The sequence below is a fragment of the Pogona vitticeps genome, chromosome 2, assembly GCF_051106095.1.
Source record: "Pogona vitticeps strain Pit_001003342236 chromosome 2, PviZW2.1, whole genome shotgun sequence".
Lineage (NCBI taxonomy): Eukaryota > Metazoa > Chordata > Lepidosauria > Squamata > Agamidae > Pogona > Pogona vitticeps.
In genome coordinates, this window is record NC_135784.1 from 46,886,756 (window position 1) to 46,913,696 (window position 26,941).

The 26,941-nt window shown below is 43.9% G+C and overlaps 1 long non-coding RNA gene across 1 annotated transcript; it reads left to right on the forward strand.

Moving 5' to 3' along the window:
* The first annotated feature begins 16,535 nt into the window (after positions 1–16,535).
* LOC140704107 (uncharacterized) lies at positions 16,536–26,506 on the forward strand. Its single transcript, XR_013541551.1, has 2 exons — positions 16,536–18,225; positions 23,311–26,506. It is a non-coding gene; the product is annotated as an uncharacterized LOC140704107 (long non-coding RNA).
* Positions 26,507–26,941: the final 435 nt, after the last annotated feature.

A 26,941-nucleotide genomic window follows, 5' to 3' on the forward strand; every position in this document is an offset into this window, starting at 1 on the left:
GATTTCTGGGAGTTGAAGTCCAAGAACATCTGGAGGCCCAAGGTTGGGGACCACTGATCTAAGTCACTGAGCTATCCAGCAGTTCCTGTACCTTCGCTACAATGTTAAAAGAGTTCAAGATCATTTTAATCATGGCGGTTACCACCCCATGGAATCCTGGGACCTGTAAGTAAGGTGGTTAGAATTCTAACTCACGTGCCCTCTCCTGAATTATAACAGAGAATTTTCTAAGTATCTTTCTGAACAGATTGCAGAATTCTGCAGAATGTGCCCATGGTGGTTAAAGTGTACTGTGGCTATATTGCTTCATGAGTCCAAAATGGAGTGGGATGTGGAACTGGAAGGTTTGATTCTCCTTCAAATATTGTCAGGCATTTATTTTTTGTGACACTCACAGGCATCATGGTTAAACTATGATTCGGGCTGCAGGAAAAAGAGGCACACAAAACTCAAAAAGAAGCAAAGGTTCAGCAGACATGCATATTAATAGCAACCAGTTGTTTTGAGAAATGCATGTTTAAGGGTGGATTAAGGAAAGAAGGCAAAAGAGAGACGGAGAGGGAGAATTCTAATAGAAGAAAAAGAGGTACTTGAAGAAACATTCCAAGAGATTTGGACGGCAGCCCAACAGACTGTACTAAGCACAAAAACGTCATGCAACTGCTTCAAATGACTTTAATTTACTGAAAACTGCTTCACCAGCACCACGCTCAAGCCCCATGACATGACTGCATTCTGCAAATTGCTTCACATTTCTAATCAAAAGGATACAGAAAATAATACCTGTCATTCTCATGCAAACAGGCCACTGAGCAGCAAACATATATGTTATCAAATATCACATGTCATGTTGCATTTCTGTTTGCAGGAAAGTTTTTTTTTTTACAGGTGTGCCAGGCCAGTGGCTTGTCTACCTGAGGAGATATTGATATATCTCTATCTCTATCTTTGTCTCTGTCTTTGTTGATTGATTAATCAATAGATAGATAGATAGATAGATAGATAGATAGATAGATAGATAGATAGAGAGAGAGAGAGAGAGAGAGAGAGAGAGAGAGATAAAGGAGACATTGACTACTCTCTCTCTCTTTATATATACAGTATATATATATGTGTGTGTGTGTGTGTGTGTGTGTGTATGTATGTATGTATGTATGTATGTGTATATATATATATATATATATATATATATATATATATATATATATATATATATATATATATATATATATATATATATATATATATATATATATATATATATATATATATATATATATATATATATATATATATATATATATATATATATATATATATATATATATATATATATATATGCATATGTACCTGTATATGTATATATGTATATATATGTGTGTGTGCATATATAAAGAGAGAGAGAGAGAGAGAGGGGTCAATGTCTCTTCAGGTGGACTAACCAATGGCCTGCCATCTGTAAAAAAGGCAGGTTACAGACTAGAGATGCATCAGCTTGGAGGTTTGTGCCAGTTCATATGCGTGGCACCACGGTGCCACACATTCCTTTTCCCCACCTCCCCAGCTGGATCCCCCACTCACCAGCTGGTGCATGCCCTCCTCCTCTTCAGATGTTCAGTCAGTGCCCAGTGGCAGCACAGGCTTCCCTGTCCCACCTCCTTGACTGATCACCCATTCAGTGATAAGGAGGCAGGACAGGTTTAACCCATGCTCCTGCTGGGGACTGGTCAAACAGATGGAGAGGAGGAGGAGGAGAGGAGCATGCTCTGACCAGTGAATGTGTCATTGGCTGGAGAGGTGGGGGAAGAGAACACACAACCACACCTGTGGTTGCCTTGTGTATGAACCAGCAAAAACCCACATTTTGGGTTTTGTGCCCATCTCTATTATAGACCTTTACAACTGATTATAGCTTTTACATTTCCAGCTTACGCATGTGGGATGGAGAGCAAAACAGGCATTGAGCCTTCTCTCTATTTTCTAGCGCTTTGAAGCATGACGCTAAAGACTATTAATTCATTGACGTCGGAGTGACAAATTTGTAATGTTAATTTGGTACATTCATTGCTATTAGCATATTATTTTACATTAAACAAATCAATGAGAAGTGCTAAAGCAAGAAAAAATGGCCAATTCTCTCCCATAAAAGCAATGAAACAATTTAATGCAAAATGTTATCATAACTCAAGAATTTAATGCTACTCTGTGACAATTACTTTTTATTTTATTTTTTTAATTTCCAAACCAAATACAAAAATACAAAATACTTACTAATAAAATCTAAAACACAGTGCACCACCATACCCACAGGACCCTTTGGAGCAATACTTTTATTACAAACCTCCTTTCCAAAATTGTATTTATTGTTGCTTGGAGGCTTTCCCCTTTCCTTTCACTAACACAAATTCAAAAAAAAATCTACCCCAAATAGCATAAAAATATTTAAACTTATTTCGCCTATTTTTATCTTAAGTTTAGTAGTCAATTTATCATTTAACGGAATGTCCCATACTTCATTATACCAATCTTCTAATTTACTATCATTTAATCTTTCCAGAATCTAGCTATTAATATTCTCGTACTTGTCATAAAAATATAAATCAAATGCTTTATTCTTACCAACACATTCCAATAATTTAGTTTTTAAATTCTCATTTATATAATTTCTATATCCTCTTTCAGTACATTGTTTCCTTTATATAATTTCTGATAAAATTCTGGGAAAATCTTCAATTTATCTTTCATTATATTACACCTCTAGCCTGTTCTATCTTTAATTGCCCCAATTGTGTTTTTTAATCTTCCATTTTTACACAGTCTAGCTAATAATTGTTTTATTGCTAAATTCAAAAAACCTCTTTATATACATCAAATCCCTCTGAACTTTCTCTGTTTATTTATTTGTTTGTTTGTTTGTTTGTACCCCGCCTATCTGGTCAATACGACCACTCTATCTCTAAGTTTTCTAGTTCCTTTCTCTTTGCCTGAATTTCTGCCAATATCCTTCTATCTCTTTCTTAAAAAAACCCCTTGCTTTCCAAATTTCTCAGTTCTTCTTCTAGTTTATTTCCTTATTTTTTTTTTCAGTTCACAGGATTCCCTTATTATCTTTCCTCTTGAGATTACTTTCATTATGTCCTACAACAGGCCTAATTTCGTGCCTCCTGCTTCATTTATTGTCCATATTCTAATCATTCTTTATCTTTTCTATTACCTCTGTGTATTGGAAAATGTTAATATCCATTCTCCATCTTTTAGAGTCTTTAAAATCTTTTTAAATCTTAATCTCCATTGACATCAAAGCATGAACTGTTATTTTTATAGAATTAATCTCACTATTAACTATTTTAGGAATTAAATCTTGAGATGAAATCTATTCTGGAATAACTATTATATACTGCTGAAAAATAAGTATATCTTCTTTCATCATATTTCATTACCCTCCACGTATCTTTCAAGTGGTTATTTTTTTACCTTCTTGCTCAATATTGTATTTCTTTGGAAAACATCATTCCGATCATAAAAAGTTTTATTCTTTATCATATCCATAACCATATTGAAATGCCCTGCCATAATAACATAACCCTTCTTTACCTTCTCCATTTCTTTAATAACCATGTCATAAAAATCTCCTTGTTTATTATTAGGTGCGTAAACATTAACCAAAGTATAGCGTTCCAAACCCATTTTACCCTGCTACTTTGTGACAATTACAATAACGAAATTTCCAGTACTTATTGAGAATGAGACCACATGAGCCATACTGTGTCAAGGAAAATTACAGGCCTGAGCAGAATGGAGTATATTAATGAGAATCCATAATGAACAGATGTGTTAAAACAGGGTCATGATGACTCAGCAGTGCTGATGCAACTCATGGATGATGCAACATGTAATCTGATTGGTTCTGTATATGTATATATGTGTGAGTTGTACAGACAATGTATTCCTTCCTTCCTGCTTGAAGATCATTGCTACATGCTGCCAGACTGCTGTGAATATTCTGTAAATATACGTTGGTAGAGGAAATGCCGCTGGAGTGTGCGTAAGTTATTTCTGGACTGCCTGGACTGCGAATTACTCTGCTAAAACTGCGATTTGCACTAAGAAACACTAACATACTGGAAGATATGCTGGCCACAGTGGGTCTGGAATGGGGAGAAGCTTCTTGTGCCGGCAGTTGCTCAGCTCTCTTGTACTGCTGCTGGTCTCAGTGCTGCTGGCACAATTGGATCTGTCAGCTGCTATGCTGGCTGAGATCAGCTGGCAGGAGAGTCCAAAAAGAAGTGGAGAATGAGAGGAGTGAGGAGGCGATGAGTTTTGCCAGATTCAGCTACCCCTCAGCTCAACCTTCCAACCACTGTACTTGCTCAGAGTTAGGCCAGCACGAGAGTAGTCCAAGTAATTTTCAACATCCCTAGGCTGGGATGGAATTCAGCACAGCCTCAGCTGGCTTAGGGTCACTTTTTGGCTAGTTGGAACTGTGCCCTTGTGGAGTTAGGGATAACAAATTCATTTGGATTTCCAAGTGCCAGTTTTGCCCATGGTCCTCCCCACTGCATTTTCTTCCCCATTACAGCTTTTCACCTCTGTCATCCTTGACAAAAAACACCAGTCCACACATTCACAAGGTCAAAGTACATGTTTTTTTTTAAAAATAGGCATTTCCTGCTCTTTGAAGGTTTTCCCTTCAGGTATGCCATATAAGTTACCTTGGGTCCCTTCACTGGGAGAACGGGACTGTGTGAGAGACAGTGGGGCTGTGGTTGGGCTCCTGCTGGCTGCCAACTCCTTTCCAAGGGAGCTGGCTCAGTCTCCCTCTGTTTTTACAGGACTGGGACCTGCTGCTCACCCCCTCTCAACATCAGCCACCTGGCTCAGGGGGAGAGAGGGCTTTTAAGCCAGAGCTGCTCTTGGGACCCTACCGGACCAGCATTCCTGCACTCAGGAGGAGCTGAAGACTATTTATTTATTTATTTATTTATTTATTTATTTATTTATTTATTTATTTATTTATTTATTTATTTATTTATTTATTTATTTATTTATTTATTTGTATCCCGCCCATCTGATCTAATAGACCACTCTGAGCGGCCACAGCTCACTGTGTGAGAGACAGTGGGACTGTGCTTGAATGCCAGGTCAGTACAAAATAAGACTCCCGTCATCCATGATGTAATTCTGGATGAGGGTGTTGACCTGGCGTGCATTACTAAGACTTGGGTGGGAGAGGAGGGTGGTGTTCCCCTCCCCCAGCTGTGTCCGCCTGGGTACTCAGTCCAGCACCAATGTTGCTTGGAGGGTCAAGGAGGGGGAGTTGCTATAGTCTATACGAGTTCCATCTCCTTGACCAGGCTTCCTATCCCTTTGAGAGGAGGTCTTGAGGGCCTGTATTGTGTGTTGGGCCTGCAAGACAGATTAGGGATGTTGTTGGTGTACCGCCCACCCTGCTGCATACCAACAGTCTCCCTGCCTGAGCTGATGGAGGTTGTCTCGGACCTGGTGTTGAGGAGTCCCAGGCTGTTGGTGCCGGGGGACCTCAACATTCATGTCAAGGCTGCCTTGACTGGGGTGGCTCAGGACTTCATGGATGCCATGACAACCATGGGGCTGTCTCAATGTGTCATCGGCCCAACACATGAGAAGGGCCATTGTAACAGCCACCTTCAAACCTCAAAGAGTGGTTGCTACTTCACTTTAAACTCTGCTGCCACCAACTTATCCTTGAAAATCAAGCGAAGGACAAGTGTAACTTTGAAAAACAAAAACTGGTTTATTGATTACAGGAAATAAAAATTGTAAATCACTGGTAAAGAATCAATAAGTCAATCACTGTAAATAAATCACTGGCTCTCACAGGCTATTTCACACTGACAGGCTCTCTCACTCACTATAGCTAACAAACTCTCATCTCTAATCTCTCTCTCTCTCTCTCTCTCAAAACCCCATACACACCCCTTTATATCCCAGCTCCTCCCCCTTTAGCACCACCTTCCATCCCCTCATTGGCTGCTGTTCCACTACCCAGCTGTGACGGACAGGTGAGGGCAGGGCTGAACGTTACATACCTCCCCTCTTAACAAGTTGTTTCATGGGGGAAAAGCTACAGTGCTTTACCCTCATAAACAACAAGGAGCTATGCAACATACCATCAACCCAATATTATCATCAAACTTAACCCCACATTTACATAAACCATATCTCAACATCTTACCTGCATGTATGTTCTATTACATACATTAACACTGCAATAATCTTTACAGGTGCTTATTCAGTAAAATCATTAAACATTTTTAATACTTACATACAATTTTTTATAGAATACACAGTACATAACAATTAATGAGGTGCAATTAAACATTTCACCACTTTTCTACATTAACTAAGTCCATTTCCTTCTTCTTCACCCTTTGGCATTCGGCTACCACATTTTGAGTCTCTTTTGTCCCAATTTTAAATTTTCTCTCTCCAAAATTTATGACACATTTGTTCACTCTCACCACCTCGTTACAGTCCTCTCCAAGAGTCCAAAACTGTAATTATGGTGGAGTACTAGTGTCCATAAAGGAAATGTCCTACCATCCAGCACACCTGGAGGTGTGGTGAAGTCCAACTCCCTCTGCACCTTCACAAAACTCACGACTTGCAGATACCTGGAGTCCCTTACCAACCTGCAGCTTTTCTCTCCGGAACCACCTCAGATGAAGGATCTTGCAGTCATCTGCCTGGTTTTCTGGGGAAATTGAGGTACAGACTTGGTCCTCCTCTGAGGGGTATTTGGGTTCACACCTCCCTTCCCCATAAGGTAACTCGAATCTTTCTTTGTCTGCCCCTTTCATTTCTAGCAAGACAAGGTCTCCTGTCTGTCTTGTCTTTCCCTCTAACATATTGCTGTAACCTCCCTCGTTCACTTGGGAATTTACTTGCATCATCTTATGAGGGGAATAGGTTCCCAAACTCTTGACAAGCTCTGAAGTAAATCTGCTGCTACCCAACTGCCTCAGCAGAGCATCTCCAGTGTTCTGAGTCTGAATATTTTCCAGGGGAACTGCTTCGGGGGAACATGTTGCACCCTCAGTTATGTTCAGACTGATTTCGCTTCCCCTCATGATACAGTGAGGTCTCGACTTAAGAACTTAATCCGTATTGGAAGGTGGTTCTCAAGTCGAAAAGTTCTTGAGTCGAATCTGCATTTCCCATAGGAATGCACTGAAAACCATTTAATCCGTATCTGCTCTTTTCTGTCCATAGAAACTAATGGGAAGCTGTTATTCTGCCTTCTGCCACTAGAGGGGGATATTTTCTTTCTTTTTTCCCCTTAGGTTCAGGGAAGGCAGGGAACACTAAAGGCAGCACTTTAGAACTCTTTTTTTTTTTTTTTTAAAAAACGAAGCCAATTTTAAATAATATTTTAAAGCATGTTGTGCTGATTTTTTCAGCACAAAGGCACTCAGGCAGGCTTTTTAGGTGCTGAGCAAGCCTCTGGAAGCCTTCTCAGAGCCAGCCGATCAGCTGTTAGGCGGGGAGAGGAGCCGGAAAACCACAAAATGGCTGCCAGGCTCTTTCTGGGTGTCGGCTTTTAGCTCTTTCCTGCTCTTTTTCCTGTGGTTTGAGGGCTACCAAGGCCTGGTAAGTGACTTTATTTAACAGTACAGTATTTATTTTTAAGTTTCTGACCCTTTTCTCCCCTCCAGAAGCCTCTAAGGGGAGGGAGGGGGGACTTTTTTCCCTGTTCGTAACTCGAGGGAAGTTCGTATGTCGAGTCCTTACTTTCCCTATAGGGCAGGTTCGTAATTTGAATTGTTCGCAAGTCGGGTCGTTCGTAAGTCGAGACCCCACTGTATCTCTGGTCAATGGCTCAACTATGCCAAATTCAACACTATGGTCTGGGTTCAACACAGCAGGTAAAGGACACAGCTTGGCATCAGATTTGCCACTGTAATCCCCTTGACCCTGACCTCCTTTACACCTCTGACCAAATTCTTTTACCTGCTCCTCCACTTCAAGGCAGTAAAAGTTTTGTCCTAATTTCTGGTCAGTCTTTGTCATGTCCATATGAGCTACAATGGTACCAGCATGCCCCTGCTCCTCTATCCCTACTGGATCCACAAAGGCCTCCTTGTCCAACTGGTCTTTTCCTGGACAGACCCTATCTGGACTCTCTGGGTTTAATTGCTCTTCACCAAAAGGCTTAACACAGTGATACAACTTGGGATCAGTATTTTGTTCCCTTTTAAAAGTGTTTTCTAGTGGGCTCTCAATTGATACTGATTCAACTGTAAGGTCCTCTCCCCTCACCAGCTCTGTCTGAATTTCACCCATATCCTCTGCTTTGCCTATTTCTTCCTGCTGGGCACGAGTTTGTACTAAAACACTTTTGACATGCTCAGTGATATCATTCCCAGTTAAAGAACATACAGGCAATCGATCAGCCACTGGCATAGTAATCAGTTCTGCGCCTATGCCTTTAACTGACAGGCTTTCACCTTTCAATATTTTCTCAGGAGGGATTATGTCTGGATGGCTCAAAGTGACTTGAGAGCAAGAGTCTTTCAGAGCCCTACATTTGGTCTCGTTTACGAAAATACTGTTCACAGAACTTTTAAAAATTTTCTGGTTGGCCTCTATTAAAGAGCAATGGCCAATCTCAGCTACAGGCAGCTGTTCTGTTCGCTGTTCATGACTCTCTTCCCTAGCTGTATTTGTACTATGAGTTATTGTTTCGCCATTTTCTGAGGTAACTTTGTTAGGCTGCACATAATACACTGACTTAGGCTTGGGTAAATCAACCTTTTGACCCCCTTCTCTGGCCTTAGCACTTTGTGAAATGAAATGGTCTTTCTCCCCACATCCAAAACAAGATCTGAAGTTTCTCTGTTCTGGGCTAAGGGTCTTATCTCCCTTCCCCTGACAGTCACTCTTTTCTTCAGCTGCCTCTGCTTGTGTTGCCATGGGTACTGACTCCTCCCCTTGTGTATTATCTTGTCCCTGCTGGACACAGTAAACAGCTTTAGATTTGCTTAAATTTTCTTTCTGTGGTAAAAATTCTTTATTTTCTCTGCCCTTACCACACTGGGACGCAATGTGACCTTTCTCATTACATTTGAAGCAAGTCCGAGCACTCCATTGTTCATTTCCAGCCCCTTTTACTACTTTCCCTTCCAAATTTTGCCCTCTGGCTTGGTTCTGTTCTGAGGCTTTTCCCACAAAATGGCCGCCACTTTCCTGCTGGTTCTTAAAGTAAACCTTGGGCTCCTTTTTGCTGTCCTTACAAGTTTTTGTTCCCACTTTTACTTCAGACAAGTTCAGATTTTGAAGGTGTGAAATAACATATGTGCCTTCTCCTGGTTCCTGAACAGTTTGGGGCTTTATCTTTCTTTTAGAATCATTAAACTTTTTTGCCTCAGCTTTGCACTGTCTTTCCCATCTCTTTTTAATGTCTAGCTCCAACTGCCTATACCCGGACCTCTGTTTTGCTTTCCATTTTTCCAACTCTAACTGCTTTTCTTTCTGCTCAAAGGACAGTTGACTGGCCTCCTGCCCATCATAGATCACCATTGCATCCAATTTCAACTCCATTTGTAACTTCCATTTTAGGAATTCTTGCAATTCTATAGAGTCCTCCCACCTTGAGGTCTCCATTACTTTTTCTGAGGTAATGTCTCCCTCAGATTCTACATTCTTAAATTCTACTGGGTCTTCCTTTGAGGACTCTCCCTCCTGAGCTGAGGTAAATCCTTCCTCAATATCTCCATTCTCACTGTCTGGCCCAGTTGCCATCTCGTAAGGCACTTTCTCAGCTTTCTTTCCCCTAGTCAAGGGCATTTTCCTTCCCTCAGGCTTCTGTTCCCACTTACAAGCCTTGATTTTAAACTGTACACTTTTTCCTGTCAGTAAGTCTGTTATAAAGTTGCTGCTCCACCAGCACTGGCAAGCTAGCTACTGTTACCAGGCTTCAGCCTCCAGCTAGGCCTCCCGCCAAAACAGAATTTTCCTTTCTGTCTCAGGCGCCAAATCTTAATCAAACACACAGCTTCCCCTTGTCTCAGATTCAGCTGCCTTTGAGTTCCCTCAGCCTCACTGCCCTTGGCTCCGCTTTGTCCTCTCAGAGTTTTCCCCAATCTCAGGACAAGCCAGCCAATCTGCCACAGCTTTTGCTTTGGGCAACTCTTCACAGAAATGGTCACCACAGAGCTTCCCTGTCTTTGCCCCAATCTGAGTTTGCACACCCTTCTACTAGACTCTCTCCCTGTGAGACAAGTCCTAGAAGGTTACCCACGTGCTTCCTCAGATGTCCCTGACTAAAGACCCCTGCTCTGGGTACCTTTCCACACAAGGCTTCACTGGATCACACGTATCCCACACGCTGGACACCAATTTATTGTAACAGCCACCCTCAAACCTCAAAGAGTGGTTGCTACTTCACTTTAAACTCTGCTGCCACCAACTTATCCTTGAAAATCAAGCGAAGGACAAGTGTAACTTTGAAAAACAAAAACTGGTTTATTGATTACAGGAAATAAAAATTGTAAATCACTGGTAAAGAATCAATAAGTCAATCACTGTAAATAAATCACTGGCTCTCACAGACTATTTCACACTGACAGGCTCTCTCACTCACTATAGCTAACAAACTCTCATCTCTGATCTCTATCTCTATCTCTCTCTCTCTCAAAACCCCATACACACCCCTTTATATCCCAGCTCCTCCCCCTTTAGCACCACCTTCCATCCCCTCATTGGCTGCTGTTCCACTACCCAGCTGTGACGGACAGGTGAGGGCAGGTCTGAATGTTACAGCCATACCTTGGACTTGGTTTTCTCAACAGGATTGGAAGATGGTGGTTTGGATATGGAGGAGCTGGTCATGGTCAGACCACTTCCTGGTCAAGTTTAGTCTATTAGCTTCTTCTTCCCCCTGCAAGGGTGGGGGATCTATTAAGATGAATCGGCCTCGGAGACAAAGGGATCCAGATGGTTTCCTGAATGCTCTGGGGGATTATCTGTCTGATATGGTCGGCACTCCTGTCGAAGCTCAGGTCACCCTATGGAATAGGGAGATGACCCAAGCAGTTGACACGATTGCGCCTAAGCACACTCTCCCTGCTCACCGAGCCCAGACAGCTCCTTGGTATACTTCTGAACTGCGGGCAATGAAGCAAGAGGGGAGATGGCTGGATCGCAGGTGGAGGAAATCCCGCTGGGAGTCTGATCAAACACAACTTAGAGCCCATCATCAGGCCTATTTCATGGCAATATGGCTGGCGAAACAGCAATATTTCTCCAGCCGTGTTGCTTCCTCAGAATGTCGTCCAGCAGAGCATTTTCGGGTGGGCCGGGATCTTCTTCAACCAGGAAATCCGGTGGAGGTCCCTGACAGCTCATCAGCTCGCTGTGATGAGTTTGTCATTAATTTTGAGGGGAAATCGCTCAGATTCACAATGGGTGGGACTCCACCATTACTGCAGATTCAGAGGATGTGTCCAGTGTGCCATGCTTAGGTCAGGTATTAATGGATGAGTTTCAATTGTTGAGACCTGAGGATGTGGACGGGTGCTTGGATCTGTCTGCTCGACCCTTGCCCACCTTGGCTAATTGGAAGTTCTGCCAGGGGGGTTTGCATTTGGGTCCAGGAGGCCGTGAATGCCTCTTTGAGAGAGGGAGTGGTCCCTACCACCTTTAAAGAGGCGACAATTCGGTAACTCCTTAAAAAGCCTAACCTGGACCCAAGGCTGGTGGTTAACTACCGACCAGTGGTGAACCTCCCTTATTTGGGCAAAGTGTTGGAGCGGGTTGTGGCCGGGCAACTCCAGGTGCTACTGGATGAAACGGATTTTCTGGATCCATTTCAATCAGGTTTCAGGCTGAGTTTTGGTACAGAGACTGCCTTCGCTGCCCTGTATGATGACCTTTGCCGGGAAAGAGACAGGGGGAGTGTGACCCTGTAGATACTCCTGGACCTCTCAGCGGCTTTCGACACCAACAACCATGGTGTCCTTCTGGATAGGCTGGTTGGGTTGGGAGTTGGGGGCACTGCTTTATGGTGGTTCCGATCCTTCCTGGCTAACCGTGTCCAGAGGGTGGTGCTGGGGGTCAGTTGCTCTGTCCCATGGCGTTTATGTTATGGGGTTCCTCAGGGCTCTATACTGTCCTCCATGCTGTTTAACATCTACATGAAACCGCTGGGAGAGGTCATCAGGAGGTTTGGGCTGAGGAGTCAGCAATATGCTGACGATACTCAGCTCTACCTCTCATTTTCCACCAATCCAGGTGAGGCAGTTTCTGTGCTGAACTTGTGTCTGGACCTGATAATGGACTGGATGAGGGTTAATAAATTGAAACTCAGTCCAGACAAGACAGAAGTGCTGTTAGCGGGTGCTTCACTGGACAGGCTGGAGGGCCATTTCCCTGCCCTGAATGGGGTTCCGGGTCCGGTACAGGGTCCACAGCCTGGGGGTGCACCTGGACCCCACTCTAACTCTGGGAGCCCAGGTGGACTTGGTGGCCAGGGGCGGCTTCCTTCAGCTGCGGAAATTGTACCAGCTACGACCCTACCTGGACAAGCGGAGTCTCATGACAGTTACACACGCACTGGTAACATCTCGTATTGATTACTGCAATGCGCTCTATGTGGGGCTGCCTTTGAAGACAGTCCGGTGACTGCAACTGATCCAGAATCAAGCTGCGTGGCTGGTGAGTGGTGGGGCTGCTAGGGAACATATCAAGCCGATTCTGTTTAAATTACATTGGTTACCAGTTGCTGCCCGGGTCCAATTCAAAGTGCTTGTTTTGACATATAAAGCCCTAAATGGCTTGGGTCCTGGATACCTGAAGGACCGCCTCCTTCCATATGAATCTACCCAGCAGTTAAGATCTAGTCAGGGTGCCCTTTGGAAAGAGCCGTCCCTTAAGGAGGTAAGAGAAAGGTAGGCTTGTAGAGAAAGGGCCTTTTTGGCAGCTGCCCCCAGACTATGGAATGCCGTCCCGACTGATATTTGTCTGGCGCCAACGCTGATGACATTTCGGCACCAGGTCAAAACCTTCCTGTTCCAGAAGGCTTTTAATTGAAATAACATCAGCTGTGGGTCCTGATGGCAATTTTTAGAGTATCTATTTTAATTGCATTTTATTGTGTTGTCTTTTTATTGTATTTTAAATGTTGTAAGCCACCCAGAGACCTTTGAGTAGTTTGAGCGGCATATAAGCTAAATAAATAAATAAATAAATAAATAAATAAATAAATAAATAAATAAATAAATAAATAAATAAAACTGAAATGAATTGTTGAAAAACAACCGTGACAATTGCTTTTAGGTTTGGATGAGAAGTGGCTAACTGCTGAAAGAAAGGAGTCAGCTTCTGGGATTTTCCCTTGCTTGGTGTCACTTTGTGGACGGTAGCGAGCAGAAGAGGTTTTCAAGATAAAATCTTTGTCTGGAGCCATCCAAAGGTTCACAGGATTATTTTTTACACAGTTATATTTCATTGCATTATGCTGACATTTTGGCACTTTAATAATATTAGTAGAGTAGTGTTAGAGATAATGGTTTTGTCAGAGGGTTGACCAACGGTGGCCTAGAGCTCACATGGGGGGGTCTCCCTAACATCCCCCCTACATGCCTCCAATATACACTTTCCTCCCATATACCCAACCACACTGTAAAGGTGCCATGATTGGCCATTAAGCCTGGAAGGCTCCACTCTCCCATGCCCTAGAACTAGTGTGACCATCTGGATATAGAGTCTGCATCTTCAAATTTTAACCAGGAAAGTCAATCAGGGAATAATTTTCTGATGGCATTTCCTCCTACAAAAAGCCAGAAGTACTTTCCTGTATTACAGTGGTGCCTCGTACAACGAGTGCCCTGTTTAACGATGAATTCGCATAGCGATGGCATTTTTGCCATCGCTTTTGCGATCGTATAACGATGTTGCCTATGGGGAAAAATCGCTTTGCGATGTTTTCCCCATAGGCACCATTTTTCCCCAGCTGAGCGGCGGGAGCCTCCGAAGGAGTGCTCCCGCAGCTCAGCTGGGGGAAAATGCCTGCGGTGGCCTCGGAAGGACCCTTCCGAAGGGTCCTTCCGAGGCCACCACTGGGATTCCCCTTCCCCGCGGCCGGCTTCCCCGGCCATGGTCGGACTCTCAGGAGTCCGACCATGCATTGGGTAGCCTGCCGCGGGTCGTATCCAAGCCGCGGGGAGAGGGTGGGGGGATCCGGATGGATCCCACCACCCTCCCCCCGCGGTCTGAGGAGGGTGGGAGGCATGGCCGGACTCTTTGGCAGCCACCGCGGCTCGGATCGGATCGGAGCCGCGGTGCCTGCCGAGGAGTCCGGCCATGCCTCCCACCCTTCTCAAGCCGCAGGAGGTGGGGGTGGGGGTGGGAGGCATGGCCGGACTCCTTGGCAGGCACCGCGGCTCAGATCGGATCGGAGCCGCGGTGCCTGCCGAGGAGTCCGGCCATGCCTCCCACCCTTCTCAAGCCGCAGGAGGTGGGGGTGGGGGTGGGAGGCATGGCCGGACTCCTCGGCAGGCACCGCGGCTCAGATCGGATCGGAGCCGCGGTGCCTGCCGAGGAGTCCGGCCATGCCTCCCACCCTTCTCAAGCCGCAGGAGGTGGGGGTGGGGGTGGGAGGCATGGCCGGACTCCTCGGCAGGCACCGCGGCTCAGATCGGATCGGAGCCGCGGTGCCTGCCGAGGAGTCCGGCCATGCCTCCCACCCTTCTCAAGCCGCAGGAGGTGGGGGTGGGGGTGGGAGGCATGGCCGGACTCCTCGGCAGGCACCGCGGCTCGGATCGGATCGGAGCCGCGGTGCCTGCCGAGGAGTCCGGCCATGCCTCCCACCCTTCTCAAGCCGCAGGAGGTGGGGGTGGGGGTGGGAGGCATGGCCGGACTCCTCGGCAGGCACCGCGGCTCAGATCGGATCGGAGCCGCGGTGCCTGCCGAGGAGTCCGGCCATGCCTCCCACCCTTCTCAAGCTGCAGGAGGTGGGGGTGGGGGTGGGAGGCATGGCCGGACTCCTTGGCAGGCACCGCGGCTCAGATCGGATCAGAGCCGCGGTGCCTGCCAAGGAGTCCGGCTATGCCTCCCACCCACCACCCACCTCCTGCGGCTTGAGAAGGGTGGGAGGCATGGCCGACTGTGCTTGCAGCAGCGGAAGAGGTGCCCGGTGGAGGAGAAGGCAGGAGCTGATCTGTCATTTCTCCTCCACTGGGCACCTCTTCCGCTGCTGCAAGCAACTTCGGGGCAGCCCTTTGGGAGGAGCCGGGCTGTGGAGAAGAAAGGGAGAAGCCCATCCGATCTCCCCCCCCTCCACGCCGGGCAGCTTCTCCCGCTGCTCCCGATGGTTGGGAGGGGACATCGGATGGGCTTCTCCCTTTCTTCTCCACAGCCCAGCTCCTCCCAAAGGACTGCCCCGAAGTTGCTTGCAGCAGCGGAGGAGGTGCCCGGTGGAGGAGAAATGACAGATCGGCTCCTGCCTTCTCCTCCACCGGGCACCTCTTCTGCTGCTGCAAGCACAGTCGGGGCAGCCCTTTGGGAGAAGCCAGGTGGTGGGGGAGAAGGCAGGAGCCGATGCCGTCTTCTCCCCCTCCCCCGAGGCTTCTCCCAAAGGGCTGCGCCCGATAGTGGGGGAGAAAACCGGATAATCCGTTCCTATTGGAACAGATTATCCGGTTTTCAATGCATCTCTATGGGAAAACACGTTTCACTTAACGATGTTTTCCCATAGCGATGTTTTTTTTGGAACCAATTAACCTCGCTATGCGAGGCACCACTGTATTTTGGATTTTGAATTGTTGCGAGTGTAGCCAAGACAGCCATATGGCAAAATTGACATGATACCACAAAAATATTTAGTTCCAAAGGGACTCAAAAAAAGCAACCTGGTCAAAATTAAGGGCTACAGACAAAAGACACCATCATTCCACATAGAATCAAAACACCATCGGGAAATGTAAATGAGACAGCTTTGCAATCAGACAGAAACCAGATGGAAAGACTGGAAACAACAAACCTGTTTTGGCTTGAATTCCTTGGCGAGGAGAAAGATTGCTTCATTAAAACGTGAAAAATTTAAAACTGTGGCTTCTTTTCAATGGTGCCTGGGATTTTTCAGAATGCCAGGCCATTCAACAGAACCTCCTTGACATCATGGGCTATTCACATACAGTATAGGTAAAATCATTGTTTCTCTTCCTTAAGAAGAAAAATGGGAGCAAAATGTTTTACCCCATTTTGGGAGTACATAAAAGTACAGGGACGTGGTGGCGCTGTGGGCTAAACCGCAGAAGCCTGTGCTGCAGGGTCAGAAGACCAGCAGTCGTAAGATTGGATCCACGTGACGGAGTGAGCTCCCGTTGCTTGTCCCAGCTCCCGCCAACCTAGCGGTTCGAAAGCATGCAAATGCGAGTAGATAAATAGGGACCACCTCGGTGGGAAGGTAACAGCGTTCCGTGTCTAAGTCGCATTGGCCATGGGACCATGGAAGATTGGCTCCGGACAAACACTGGCTCTATGGCTTGGAAATGGGGATGAGCACCCCCTCCTAGAGTCGAACACGACTGGACAAAAATTGTCAAGGGGAACCTTTACCTTTGGTAAAAGTACAGTACTTCTAACAGCTCACAGGGTGTGTGATCAGACAGTGATATAGCTCTCATTTGGACTGCTTTTGGTTTGATCTAATTTCTGGCAACCAGATCACTACAGAAAATCACAAGCCAGCCTGACCCACACCCATCTGGACTTTTTACGGCTCAGCAAGAGGGCTATCCTGGGTACAATCCTGTTTTTGGAGCTGATGAGGACCTCTAGCCATTATGCAAGCACAACATTAGGTCAGGGTCAGAGTTGTCCGAAATCAGTTCTGCTACCCTTTGCTTGGGATGGGCTTGGACTTAGCACAGCTTCAGACAGCTTAGTGTTCGTTCACCCAGCCATCATCCAGTTAGGCCTACACCTTAAAAACAAGGAGAAACCTTTTGAGAATGTACATATGTATATCCAGATTACCGTGCAGATTTTTTTTTTTGCAAAAGTTGTTCATGTTTGTTTAGCTTTGTGAAATCTGGTTTAAAAGAACTTATATTTGTAACTAAAGTTGCTATTTGAATCCAGGGTTGCTTCTATCATGGCAAAACAGCACCTATTTACAATATTGAGTTTGTTTAATTGTATCATTATCATGTTGCTCCAGCAGTAATTGTGCCGTCATGTACTTTGATTTGGATTCCTGCATTCCGCAGGACCTCATGGGACTCTGCTAGCAACATCATTTTATGATTCTGTGTTATCAAGTGGTCTGCAGGAATATAGCAGGTGAATTGTAAATTTCTTCCTTCCTTCCAGATATTAAAAAAAATTAGTACTTGGCTTCCCCACCAGTCACTTGTTTGTAAGTTCTGTAGGTGACATAGCCATTATATTGATCACAGAGGAACTTCTGTATTTCCTTTGGCCAATTTTGGAATGGACTGAAGCCTAGTAAACCTTTTCTCTATGAGATCAAGAAGGAAGGGCTAGCCTTCAAAGTACTGTATTATCTTGACCACAGTCTCGAATGAGCCTGATTCATGCCTGTGGTCACAATGATTTATCTCCAGCCACCACAGTATTGATCCTGGATTCCAGAATGATGCTCACAGACAGCAGATAGAGACATACATATGGGGACATGAGTGTAAGCAGTGCCTCCAGCTTGGGCGGTCTATTCTTGAAAAGCATATCCATAACGTTCTTGGGGAGAAATGAAATAGAAAGCATGATGCACATCGCCTTGTTCTTGGATCACATTTCAGAGTTTGAAATAAAAATGAATACTTTGGATACATCTCCCAGAATCCATGAGCCAGCACGGCCAATTGCCATGCTAGCTGCAGGATTCTGGGAGATGTAGTCCAAAAATCAACTTCACTGAGCACATTTCTGTCAAATCTGATTATACAGACGATGCAGAAGAGCTAAGGAGTTATCTGACATGTGGAAGTGATTATATAGGAATGTGGGTTTTTTCTCCTTGGGAATCTGCAAGTGTATTTTCAGAGTTGCCGATGAGATGAGTCTGATTCATACTCTCTTTGATAATCCCTAGCATCTAACACTTTTTTGAGGAAGAAACGAAAGTGGTGAAAGTACATCAGTACAATCTCCGGTTTCGCGCTGAAGCCTGCTTCCTCCAGGGGGAAATCGATTGGCAAGGAAACAATCTCCTGACAGAATTTGGTATGTAATGAACAGCCCAATCTGCATCCTGGCATATGTGCTCCACACATAGCAGCTGGTGGCAAAGCTCTGTGTGTGTGTGTGTGGGGGTGTATCCAGGAATCTGTGCAGGAGGACTAATCCTGTTTACTTCTAAGCAAGGTAACAAAGCAATTAATGTTTGGAATACTGATAATGGAGGGGTTAAATACAATTAAAAATCTTCCAAAAACAAAAACATCACAGAGCTGGATTTGGCAAGAAGAAAGGCTTTATTTCCCACTGGAAGAGGGCTTGAAACCTCTGATAGCATGCCACTAGCAAGTGGGTGCCAAGCCTCCTAATGAAGTGAGTTTCACAAAATTGTGAGTTTTCATTTATTCAATGGCACGGGATTTCTTCCAGTGACAAGAGTTTCAGGTGCAGAGCCCCATCGAACTGTATATAACCAGTTTTTATTTCAGCAGATGTTCCTTTCCTCAGCTGATGGCACTGCAATTTCTAAGTGGTCAACATGTCCAAGGTCACACTTCTTCAAGGTTGAGTCTACATAGGAACATATCCTACTGTTTGATAATCCCTAGCATCTAGGGATGGGCTAGTTCAGTGGTTCTTAACCTTTGTTACTCGGATGCTTTTGAACTGCAACTCCCAGAAACCCCAGTCAGGACAGCTGGTGGTGAAGGCTTCTGGGAGTTGCAGTCCAAAACTCCTGAGTAACCCAAGGTTAAGAACCAGTGGGCTAGTTCACTCCCTCTTCTGTTAACTATGTGTTGTAAGTGCTAGCACAAACCATCTTCTCCCCAGAATGTTCCTACCTGTAACAGGTGTTCCTACCTGTAACAGAAATGGGATATTTGCATAGGAATATTACTGCAGAACACTCTGGGACTAAACTCTCTTACACTTACATTTTAAAGTTAAGTTAAATTATTTTGTAGTGGATAATTGTGTAGGATAATGTGAAAGTACTAGAAACTTTTTAAAAGTAAATAAAACCCAGACAGTTGAAGGGAAGTCCAAGAATATACATCAATAGTGCAGCCACCATCATAGCTGTCTTATGTCTGTTCCCTGAATGAAACATGAATCAAGTCCAGACTGACACTTTTTGGCTCCTGGTGAGAGGCTGCTCTTTTTTTAGACAAAAGTAGGATCACTCTATTTTGGTTTGGTTCCAGCATGTACAATCGATGGGATTTAACAAAAATGGATGGCCCGCTTTGAATTTCCCAATAGACAGCTTATGCCACCAAATGATATTGGGAAATTGAAAATGATATTAGAAAATTGAAAACATCAATTTCTCCATGGAGAGAGGAAGCAAAGGTGTTTCTTTTAAAGTCTAGTTAGTGCTGATGTGCTATACCTTTTAGGAAAAATTAAAAAAGAAGAAATCTCTCCCAGAATAAAAAGGAGGAGACAAGGAGGGGGAACTTTTTCTGTTTTTTTTCTTTCTGTCTTTCCCACCCCTTTCCCTTTAAAGAGAGGTGTGACAAATGGGGTCACTTGAGGTGTGTTGAGGTTTCCTGATTCAAAAACACCCAAGCCCCAACTGAAGCTATGTTGAATGCCAGGGCCTCCAGTCTCAGAAATGTTCAAAATTACTTCCCTCACTCTGGTATAACTTTGTGCCAACATTCTATATATGTTCTGGGATGCAGAAAGTTTCAATCTGGAGTAATTTAGCTTCTTCCTTGCACCTGCCATTCACCACTCCCTTTTTAGCTCTCCTGCCAGAAGATTGCCACACATGGTTCTGATCCGCCAAAACAAGGAGGTTTTGCTATGCTTTTGCTTGCTCATCTTTGTGTTAAGATTGCATTGTGTGTCATTCCATATGTAGAGTGGAAACTCTTGTAGTTGTTTGGATGTAACATGCATTTGAGAGTAAAAGATGTCAACACAATAGCTTAATGAAACCAGATTCTACCAAAAAAAAAAAAAAACATTGTCTAAATACCAAAAAGAAAGTTGCTACTAGAAATAACATACTCAGGAAAGTGGCTGGATCAGACTGGGGTGCACACCAACAAACAATAAGAACAAAAGCTTTATCCCTGTGCTACTCCACAGCCAAATATGCTAGTGCATATGGTATGAATGCCGTCTCTGACCATGACAAGACTCTAGGTGGACCATGTGGAAGTCACTTGATTGACTTCAAAGCAAAGTAGGGAGATCCTAGAATAACTAAGTAAAATGGGGCTACCTGGATACAGGACAACTTTTCTGCGACAGTGGAGAAATTTAATCAATGTAGCATTTATATGCATGCAATTAATGCCCTAACACATCTACAAAAGTCTAGGACATGTCTGATATAACACTATTGAAGTAGCCTGCTTCTGGTGAAAAACAGTTTAATTACCCTAGCGTTTTAAGTTGTTTTTAACTTTATCTATATTTCATATACATCCATAATTTTAAATTGTGCAGCACTCTGATATGGAAAAAAAGACTGACCATAGTGATCAGAACCCATTTGCCAATTGACAGCTGGGTAAGTAATGAAATGGCATTAATCATGGCAGCAAATTGGTGCTAATTGATGAAGTGCTGGCTGCATTCTGGGGCATGTGCCTGATCTTCACTGCAATTTATGGCATTTCATTGACAGAAGCATAAATCAGCAACTGGATTCTGGCCAATATTATCATAGCTGTTTTGTCTGCATCTGTGTTTGGGCTGTGTCACACCCTAAACTCATTGGTTGACATGCGCATGCATTGAGACCACCTTCTTTTCCCTTTTCTGTGGTTGAGTCAGAATTTGGACTTGGATCTCTGTGGCATTACCTTTATCTCCAGTTTTTTTTTCTCTCCCTATCATGGGGCCTGGAAAAAATACCCTAAAACCAGATTTTTTTTATACCCACACCCACACCCCACAGTAATTTATTACCCTTTTAATCTTTTCTTACACTAGCTAGGGCCTAATGGGCTCTTGTAGGAATAGACCCATTGTTTCTGTCTCCAGCTGTCGTTTTGATTGACTAGTTTGGTTACTCTTTCCTGCCATTAAGCAGAAAAGCACAACTGGCCTTTTATGTCATCGAATGCCTATAATCTTTGGAACTAATTTGAGCCACTTGAAAATAAAGGTCACCAGAGGCAGAGGCATTGCTCAACAGTGGGACTGCTGCTCCCTCCCTCTCCCTCTCCCTCTCCCTCTCTTTCCAGCTTCGCACAGGCTGACTGGGCTTGAGCTGAACCAGATAACATGGGCAGATCTGTGCGAGAGAGCGGTGCCTGCAATGTGTATGGCAGGGAATGCAAAAGAAAGCTGTTGGCAATTTGACTCCTTCTACCCCCTTCCCGCGCGCAGCACCATGGACCTACAGCAGCTTGGCGCTCCATTTGGCTCCTTCAGGGGAATCACATGTAAAACGAGCTTTACACTTCCACAGCTGCTGCTTTGCCTGTGTCAGCCACTAATTATGACTGAGGGGCCTATTCGTTTTAACATGCTCTCCCTTTAACGTGCTCCCGGTACTTTGTTTCTGCCTCTTTTATGGGCGTAAGGACTTTTAATAGCCCATAAATTGCTGGGAAGACTCTGGTACCGTCTGACTTTCTGACGGGAGATGCACACCGTCAGCTATCTTCCCTCTAGTGATAATTAGACTATTAGGGCCCACACTGGGGACAGCTGTTCAGCTCAGTTTGTGTTGGGTTTGGGGCTAAATACAAATCTGTCCCCAGACAGGGAAACCCAAAGCTGTACAGCCCCAACAACGTTTCACCCACCACAATTAGCAGGCTGTAAAGAAGCTGCCTGAAATATATGTTACAGTTTACTGTCAGCTACATAAATTGGGAGCATTCCTGCTGACAGGGGGAAAACAGCAACAGCTCTCTCCAATTGCTAGGAAATTAAGTTAGCTTGCGTTTCCGATCTTCACATCGTGTCCAGGGAACAGCGGACGATAGATTCTGCCAGGATGTATACAGGCTTGGTGGTTGGTGAAGATATATGTTTTAAAACCGAGCTTCATGTTTTTGTTCTTTCTTTTTGCAACACACCTGCACACATATGTGATGATGTAGATGACACTGTTTTGTTCATACCATTCAGGACAATACAATTAGAAGACAAGGGATGAGTGGCAGGAGAGTAGAAGTAAATGGATATAAAGCTATATTGCAAAGGGTCAGTCTGGACTTGATTCATGTCTTATTCAGGGCACAGCCACAAGACAGCTGTAATGGTGTGTATTCTTGGACTTTCTTTTAACTGTTTGGGTTTTATTTTTTTTAAGTTTCTAGTCCTTTCACATTATCCTACATAATTGTCCACTACAAAATAACTTAACTTAAAAATTTAAGTGTAAGAGAGTTTATACCCAGAGTGTTTTGCAATAGTATTCATATGCAGATTCCTATTTCTGTTACGGGCCCAATCAAACCTACAGCAGTCCAAAATCTAGATATGAATTTCTAAGGAGAGATGCCAGTCTGCTAATTATATGATCATGTACTTAACTTATACTCAGAGAAATATATCTGACATATTAACACTATCAAATAAATTTATGGCTAAAACTAAGTTCAGCCCTATCCAGGGTGTGAAAGCTGGACAGTTAAGAAAGCTAACAGGGAAAAAATGATTCATTTGAAATTTGGTGCTGGTGTTTCCCTATCTGAGAATCAATCCTGAACTACCTCTGGAAGAAAAAGGATAAATCAGAGACTGTCTTACTCTGGGCACATCAAGGCAGGATTCTCTGGAGGAGACAATCATTCTGGGGAAAGTGGGAGGCAGCAGGAAAAGAGGAAAACCAAATATGAGATGGACTGATTCCCTAAAGGAAGCCACAGGTTTGAGTTTACAATAGGGCAGTTGAGGACAGGACATTTTGGAGATCACTCATTTATCGGGTCACTATTGGTTGGGGGTGACTTAATGGCATATAATGACAACAGACTGCTTAGTAGAAACACAAGAACCAGAATACAGTAAAGAGTGGAAAGGATGCTCTCATCAAGATGCTTACCCCTTTCCATCAATGAGTCCACTATTGTCCCAATGCAGGTCAAAAGAGTGTTGCCTCGTTGTCTGAAAGGAACAGACCAAAGAGTGTCTTGCATCTTGCTCTCCTTGCAGGATAGAAAGTACAGACCCATCACAAATTACTGAACAAGTTTGCCACGGATTAAAACATACATCTCTTCTGATGATGGTGGGTGATATCTATTAATAACTGAAATGTCCCGGAAAAAGATTGCTTGAACAAAAGAAGACGCATGGGTGGAGGGCATCATGCTGAGCACAAAGAAATGTAAACTTCAGCTTTGCCAGGTTCCATTACTGGATGAAAAAGAAGAACTGGGAAGGCATGAATGATTTATTTTGGAAAGAAAAAACCCACCAGATTTATTGTGTGGCATCAACAGGCATGGAATCTCGGAAAGAAAGAAAAGGCTGAAAGCGATCGTAAGATATCTTGAATGCTCGTAAATCCTGGGAAAATAATAAACACTAATACAGTAAATGCTTAGGAGGATTTTTTTTATTGTGTCCCACTTTCTCACTGAGCATCTGAAGCAGTCAATATGCTTATTGATACAAAATGTAACTAGAGGCAGAGAACTGCCAGAAGGCTAGAGAATGTGGCTTGCTCTCTGATCATAACTTTCAGGCGTTGGAGTTTTAAGCAGCAGCATTTTCTTAAAATGAGGGCAAAGACAAGGGGCAAAGTTCACAAAAAAAGGCCTTTGCCCTGTGGTCGTGCTTGCCCCTCAGAGCTGTCCCTTCTCAAAAGGGATATAATGGTGAGAGTGTCGGACTCTGCCTTGGAGTGTTAAATTCAAATCCATAGCCAGTGTAGTTCAGTGTGGTTGTGGTTAGGAGGCCTGCTTAGTTTAGTGGCTACCTCGCAAGGCAGTTGTGAGGATAAAATGGAATTGGCATGGAATTGCTTTAGACTGAGACATTTTATGTTCTTGGATGAGGACTCCCAGAATGCCTCAGCTAGTGTTGCCAGTCTCCATGTCGTCTCTTTTTACTGTGGGTAGTGTCAGCAGCATCCCATTCTCCATTTGCCTTATTTATTTATTTATTTATTTATTTATTTATTTGTTTGTTTGTTTGTTTGTTTGTTTGTTTGTTTGTTTATTTATTTAATATCCAGCCTATCTAGTCGATTAAGACCACTCTAGGCGGAAAAAGGATGCTATGCTTCACATGGAAAAGGGCAGCCCGAATGCGGATGACAACAACATCAGCCATCAAGCTGGCCTCTTGTATTCACTACTAGAGATGGGGGTATTCGTATACGAATACGAACCCACACAGGTGGGAATAACAAATGTCCGGCCCACTGGGGCCAAACTGTCCACTCATGATTTCTCCGCTGCCGCCAGCTCTGTGGAGGCTTCCTATAGCACCGTTCTCCACAATGGATTAGCCACTCTCTGACCTAGCAGAGAGGCTGGTCATCCCGCCTCCTGACAGGACTGGGTAATCGATTATGGACAACGGCGCGATAGGAAGGTCTGATGAGCTCACATCAGCGGTGAAATCGTGAGTGGATCATCCGACCCCATGGGGCCAGACCCTCATTTTTTCCACCTGTGCGGGGGGATATTCGTACTGTATATGTATACTAATACCCCCATCTGTGTACCATTCATAAAGAGACAACAAGCAAGGAAAAATCCTAGAACCTGTTTTGGTTGTCATCCAAACACAAAGCAATTATCTTGGCTTTTTTTCCCCAACAAGTTCTTTAGATATCTATTGCAGGGAGCAAAAAGCAATCTAAATGCCTAGAAGAAATTGGTCTTTCAGATCAACTGTTCAGAGCAATGTTAGTCAGTTTCGACAAAAGTGAAGGTATTGTGGCAGCTGTAAGACCAACAAAACTTATTTCAGTGTGATCTTTTTAATGCGTCTGAAGAAGAGATTAAATTCTTCAAAAAACCTCCAGTTTGTGAATGTGGGATAGTTTTTCTGTACTCACAATTTAAAAACCTGGGAAATGACCTGATATTGCTGCACAATATTGTGCCCATATTGCCAACAGGAAAAAAGGATGCCAAATTTTATAAAGCAAAGGGTAGCCTGAATGTTGACAACAAGAATGGCAGCAGTCAAGGTGGTCTACAAGATGCTGTTTTATTTATTTATTTTATTTATGATTGGATTTTTATCCCACCCTTCTAGACAGGAGTCTACTCAGGGTGGCTCACAATATATTGTGCACAAAGAGATTTAAAAACAACAATTAAAATCTACAATAATACTATAATCAAGATGGGATAAACAGCAAAACCAAGAAAAATAAAAGTCAAGTATTGGCAGGGAGGAAGGCTTGCCTGAAGAGCCAAGTTTTTAATTGGCTCTTGTAAACACCCAGCAAGGGTGCCAGGCAAATCTCTGGCGGCAAGCTGTTCCAGAGTCGAAGGGCCACCGCCGAGAAGGTCCGTTTTCTTGCTTTTTCTTTCCGGGCCTCCCTCGGTGTCAGGCCCCTCAGCCTTCTTTCCTGGCTATGGCGAGTGACTCGAGTAGATCTAGGTGGGAGAAGGTGTTCTCGTGTGCTCTTGTGCTCACTAACATGCACAGAAATTGATTCCTTTTTTTAAAATCAGCTAACCACTTCTCACCCAAAGACAAAGCAATTGTCAGGACTGTTTTTCAACAAGAGTGAATCGTAATGAGCAGAAGAGGGTATCCTACAGACATCATGACTGCTGCCACTGGTGCTGACCTCTTTTTAATAAAGATGTCACTTTGCCTTTTGAAGGAATAAAAAAGGGGGGTGGACTGAGCAGAGAATGCCACTGGAAAGCAAGTTCAAAATTATCCCTACTACGTGAAAGAAAGACAGTGACAAAAATCAACTTGTTTGAAATGTGGTGGCGGAGAGAGCCATACAGTCAGAAAGACAGCCAGAAAATCAGAAAAGTGAGCTCAATCAAATCAAGCCTGAACTCTCACTAGAGCAAAAAATCAGTCAACTGAACCTATCCTACCATGCATATATAATGGAAATACAGAAGTGACCAGAATAGATTATATTGCTGGGAAAAGTGGGTTGGAGCAGTAGAAAAAGAAGAAAACTTAACATGAGATGGGCTGACTCAATTGATGAAGCCACAGCTGTTAATTTGAAAAATCTAAGCAGAACTTATTAGAAAAGATAATATTGCTAGGAAGCAGGGGAGTAGGAAGAGAAAACGACCTAACATGAGATGTTGTTCGTTTGTAAGATCTGAACAGAGTTGTGAATGATAGGACATTTTGGAAATCAATAACTCAGTCACCTAATATCAGAAGTAATTTTTTTTTTTTTTTTTGGCACATAGCATCTTTGGAGATTTTTCCTTACTTAGCAAACAATTACATAGTGACAAGATGGGTAAAATAGTCATCAAGGTAGACCATCCCTAGCCACAAAGTAAAACCTAATAATTTTACAGATAAAATGAGTGAGCTTCTGAATATTTATTCTCTAGTTTATTTATTCTCTACAGCACACTCCTGTACTGTAGTGAGTCCTGGACCATTTGTGCACGGCAGGAGAGGAAGCTAAACACCTTCCATATGCGTTGTCTCCGACGGATTTTTGGTATCACCTGGCAGGACAAAGTTCCAAACAGAGTAGTCCTAGAACGAGCTGGAATTTTCAGCATGAACACATTACTGAAACAGCGACGTCTACGTTGGCTTGGGCACGTCGTGAGAATGGCTGATGGTCGGATTCCAAAGGATCTCCTGTATGGAGAATTAGTGC